The following is a 6,000-nucleotide window of genomic DNA, read 5'->3' as shown; positions in this document are numbered from 1 at the left end:
TAAGACGACCCCCCTACTTTTCCTGTTAAAATAGAGGGTTTGGGCTATACTCGCCGTATAAGACTATCCCTCTTCCAACCAATCACGGCAAGCGATGTACCAGTATTTTCTGTGCACACTGCATACAAAGCCTGCTTGGATTGGGTGGGTCAGCTCTCCCTGATCCGAGCGGTACCATAAATTGCACAAAACTGCCACATTATAATATTAATAATTAATTACCGAAATGAAGGGGACAAGGTCGGATGCAGCAGTACCATACCGATACTTCCGAGCTGACGCTTCTGCGCATGTCTTCGGCAGCAGTAGACGATCGCTGATCACCATTCCTCGCAGAACTGCATGAGACGTCGGATGCAGCCGTTCAGTGCTCGATTGATCGTGACTGAAACTGTGACATGCGCAGAAGCCGCTACCCGATGTGTATCCCTTCTCTGCATATCACAGTTTCAGTCAAGCTCAATCGAGCACTGCTGCATCCGACGTCTCATGCAGTTCTGCGAGCTATGGTGATCCGCGATCGTCTACTGCTGCCAAAGACATGCGCAGAAGCGTCAGCACGGAAGTACGGTAAGGTTTCAGCCCAGCACCCGGCGTATAAGACGACCCCCGACTTTGTAGAAGATTTCCAGGGGTTAAAAAGTCGTTTTATACGCCGGAAAATACGGTATATATATATATATATATATATATACAGTATATATGTATATATATATGTATATTTATATATATATATATATATATATTTATATATATATATATATATATAGTATTATACAGTTGTGTTCAAAATACTAGCAGTCAGACATCACTAACTGGATCAATCGCTGTTTTTGGTGGAAATGATATTTCTACATGGCAAATAATTTCCTAGCAGGTGTAGTAGAGTAATAGAAATCCAACAGACCCAACAGTCATGCCATGCATGTTGCTGATTCTGTGTCATTGAATCACTTATTGAAAGGGGCGTGTTCAAAATAATAGCAGTGTGGAGTTCTATTAGTGAGGTCATTCATTCTTTGATAAACAGGTGGCAATTATTGCCCTTATTTAAGGAAGGAAGGCAGCAAATGTTGTACATGCTGGTTACAGTGCATTTCTCTCTGAAATTCTGAGGAAAATGGGTTGCTCCAGACATTGTTCAGAAGAACAGCGTACCTTGATTAAAAAGTTGATTGGAGGGGAAAACATATAAAGAAGTGCAGAAAATGATCGGCTGCTCAGCTAAAATGATGGCAAATGCTGTAAAATGGCAACCAAAACCTGAAAGACGTGGAAGAAAGCGAAAAACTACCATTGGAATGGATAGAAGAATAGCCAAAATGGGGCGGACTCAGCCAACAATCAGCTCCAGGAAGATGAAAGAAGGTGTGACGTTCCCTGTGAGGACTCAGCCAACAATCAGCTCCAGAAAGAAGGTGTGACGTTCCCTGTGAGGACTGTTACAATTAGAAGACTCCTATGTGAAGCCAAGATATCTGCAAGAAGCCCCCGCAAAGTCCCACGGTTGGAAAAAAGACACGTGCTGAAGAGGTTACAATCTGCCAAAGAGCACATTGACCGGCCTAAAGAGAAATGGCGCAACATTTTGTGGGCTGATGAAAGTAAGATTGTTCTTTTTGGGTCTAGTGGGCGGAGACAGTTTGTCAGACGACCCCCAAACACTGAATTCAAGCCACAGGACACTGTGAAGACCGTGAAGCATGGTGGTGCAAGCATCATGATATGGGGATGTATCTCATACTACGGTGTTGGGCCTATTTATCGCATACCAGGGATCATGGATCAGTTTGAATCCATCAGAATACTTGAAGAGGTCATGCTGCCTTATGCTGAAGAGGAAATGCCCTTGAAATGGGTGTTCCAACAAGACAACGACCCCAAACACACCAGTAAACGTGCAACATCTTGGTTCCAGACCAACAAGATGGACGTTATGGAGTGGCCAGCCCAATCCCCGGATCTTCATCCAATAGAAAACTTGTGGGGTGACATCAAATTGCCGTTTCTGAGGCCAAACCAAGAAATAGAGAAGAACTGTGGAATGTGGTCCAATCATCCTGGGCTGGAATACCTGATCACAGGGGCCAGAAGTTGGGGGACTCCATGCAACACAGATGTACAGCAGTTCTCAGAAACAGTGCGACTACAACCAAATATTCATGAAGTCATTCAAAGGAAAGCAAAATCTTCAAACATTTCTCAGTTTATATAGTGAATGTTTGAGTTTGTAAAGAAGAATACAAACACTGCGATTTTTTTGAACCGTCTAATATTCACTTTTCTTCCATTTTTTTTAGAGGAACAACACAAATTTGATGTATTTTTCTTCATGTTGTGATTTGGAATAGAATGTGTCGTGTTCCCAATGCATTTGTGTGGATGGAAAGAAAAGCTATTAGAAGGATTTTCAGCTTTATTCACTTTTTTCAACACACTGCTGTTATCTTGAACACAACTGTATATATATATATACTGTATGTGGTGTATTCTCACGTTATTGACCAGGCCAGCATAGGACTGAGCTACAGTAAAGGAAATGTGTATTTGCTCCCCGGCTGATGTTGAATGTTCGCCCCTCACACAGAAATGATCGGTCTAACAATGGAATGTTCGCCCCTCACACAGAAACGATCGGTCTAACAATGGAATGTTCGGTGTAACACTGAGAGACAGAATACAACAACAAATTCAACAGAAATGCGTCTAACAAATGATGACTGATCTGCATATTCATGAGGGAAATAAGGATTTGATCCCCTATCATTCAGCAGGATTTCTGGCTACCAGGTGTCTTTCATACAGTTAACAAGCTGAGATTAGAAGCAGTCTCTTAAAGGGAGTGCTGCTAATCCCATTGTGTTGCCTGTATAACAGACACCTGTCCACAGGAGCAATCAAACCATCAGATTCCAAACTCTCCACCATGGCAAAGACCAAAGAGCTGTCCAAGGATGTCAGGGACAAGATTGTAGACCTACACAAGGCTGGACTGGGCTACCAAACTATGGCCAAGCAGCTTGGTGAGAAGGTGACAACAGTTGGTGCAATCATTCACAAATGGAAGAAACACAAAACAAGTGTCAGTCTCCCTAGGTCTGGTGCACCATGCAAGATCTCACCTCGTGGAGTGTCAATGATCATGAGAACAGTGAGGAATCATCCCAGAACTACACGTGAGGATCTTGTCAATGATCTCCAGGCAGCTGGGACCACAGTCACCAAGAAAACAATTGGTAACACACTACGCCGACAAGGACTGAAATCCTGCAGTGCCTGCAAGGTCCCTCTGCTCAAGAAAGCCCATGTCCAGGCCCGTCTGAAGTCTGCCACTGAACATCTGAATGATGCAGAGGAGGACTGGTGGAAAGTGTTGTGGTCAAATAAGACCAAAATCCAGCTCTTTGGCATCAACTCAACTCGCCGTGTTTGGAGGAGGAGGAATGCTGCCTATGACCCCAAGAACACCATCCCAACTGTGAAACATGGTGGTGGAAACATTCTGCTTTGGGGGTGTTTTTCTGCTAAGGGGACAGGACAACTGCACCGCATCAAAGGGAGGATGGACGGGGCAATTTACCATCTAATCTTGGGTAAGAACCTTCTTCCCTCAGCCAGGGCATTGAAAATGGGTGGTGGATGGGTGTTCCAGCATGACAATGACCCAAAACACACGGCCAAGGCAACAAAGGAGCGGCTCAAGAAGAAGCACATTAAGGTCCTGGAGTGGCCTAGCCAGTCTCCAAACCTTAATCACATCGAAAATCTGTGGAGGGAGCTGAAAGTTCGAGTTGCCAAACGTCAGCCACCAAACCTTAATGACTTGGAGAGGATCTGCCAAGAGGAGTGGGCCAAAATCCCTCCTGAGATGTGTGCGAACCTGGGGGCCAACTACAGGAAACATCTGACCTCTGTGATTGCCAACAAGGGATTGGCCACCAAGTACTAAGTCATGTTTTGTGAAGGAGATCAAATCCTTCTTTCCCTCATGAACATGCAGATCAGTCATCATTTGTTAGACGCATTTCTGCTGAATTTGTTGTTGTATTCTGTCTCTCAGTGTTACACCGAACATTCGATTCTTAGACCGATCATTTCTTTGTGAGGGGCGAACATTCAACATCAGCCGGGGAGCAAATACGCATTTCCTTCACTGTAGCTCAGTCCTATGCTGGCCTGGTCAATAACATGAGAATACACCACATACAGTAGATATGTATAAAATGACAATATCCCTACATGCCCCCCACTTGAATCGATTCTTTACTCAGAACTGATTCATAAACAGTCAACATAAAATCAACTAGAAGGGTTGCATTGTGAGTTGAGGTATTGAATGCTTCATAATGGCTCATATAAAATACGAAATTGAAATTGAATCTCTCTTCACCAGCCTCTAGAATATTCCCATGAATCAGTTATCGGATAATAAGACTTTAGACCAGGGGTCTGCAACCTTTAAGACATAAAGAGCCACTTGGACCCGTTTCCGAGAGGGAAAAAAAGACTGGGAGCCGCAAAACCATTGCAACATTTAAAACAAATCCGACACTGCATATATTGCGAAAAGCGCTCTGGTCATGAAGGGGGTTTAAGGGCCCAGTAACCAAAGGGTTAATCAGGGCCACAGTGTATCGTCATAATCACAATCATAGCCTTAGGTCAGTGGTGGGCAACCTTTTTTTTCAACTGAGCCAAATCTCGCCAAAACCACGATTGAAATTTATTTTGAGAGAAACATTTTTAAAACTGAAAATACATCCCCCATATAGTAATTCATCCCCCATAGTAATTCATCCCCCATATAGTAATTCATCCCCCCATAGTAATTCATCCCCCATATAGCAATTCATCCCCCCTATAGTAATTCATCCCCCATATAGTAATTCATCCCCCATATAGTAATTCATCCCCCCTATAGTAATTCATCCCCCATAGTAATTCATCCCCCATAGTAATTCATCCCCCATATAGTAATTCATCCCCCATATAGTAATTCATCCCCCATAGTAATTCATCCCCCATATAGTAATTCATCCCCCATATAGTAATTCATCCCCCATAGTAATTCATCCCCCATATAGTAATTCATCCCCCATATAGTAATTCATCCCCCATATAGTAATTAATTCATCCCCCATAGTAATTCATCCCCCATATAGTAATTCATCCCCCATATAGTAATTCATCCCCCATAGTAATTCATCCCCCATATAGTAATTCATCCCCCATATAGTAATTCATCCCCCCTATAGTATTTCATCCCCCCTATAGTATTTCATCCCCCCTATAGTAATTCATCCCCCATATAGTAATTCATCCCCCATATAGTAATACATCCCCCATATAGTAATTCATCCCCCATATAGTAATTCATCCCCCATATAGTAATTCATCCCCCATAGTAATTCATCCCCCATATAGTAATTCATCCCCCATATAGTAATTCATCCCCCATAGTAATTCATCCCCCATATAGTAATTCATCTCCCATATAGTAATTCATCCCCCCTATAGTAATTCATCCCCCCTGTGTCAATTCACTTACCTTTGCTCCGCGCGTTCCTCTAGCTGTGTTCTGGTCTTCAGGGCGGACTGTGAGAGGAGAGGAGTTCGTCACGCTGCCCCGCCTACATCCTGACAGCCAATGTTTGGAGGAGGGAGGGGAGCGGGCGCCCGGCACATAGAAGAGCTGCATTAAAAGAGATGCGGCTTGCCGACCCTATTGCCTGTCACCTGGTGGGCAGTGTGCTCCGGAGCCGCAGGAAATGTGAGAAAGAGCCGCATGCGGCTCCGGAGCCGCGGGTTGCCGACACCCGCTTTAGACCAAGACCGGCAAAGGATTCGGTAAACATCAGTGGCCCGTATAGCTGGAAGGCCTATTCCATGGCTTGTAGTTTCTTCAGTGTATCACACCACAGCAGGGGCGGACTGACAACTCATGGGGCCCACGGGCAATAAGTGGTCATGGGGCCCCTGTGTCCTTGCCCAAACTCAAAA

Source organism: Staurois parvus, unplaced genomic scaffold (assembly GCF_062004578.1).
Source record: "Staurois parvus isolate SC_StPar_1 unplaced genomic scaffold, SC_StPar_1.0 ptg001174l, whole genome shotgun sequence".
NCBI lineage: Eukaryota > Metazoa > Chordata > Amphibia > Anura > Ranidae > Staurois > Staurois parvus.
This window is presented reverse-complemented; position numbering follows the sequence as displayed.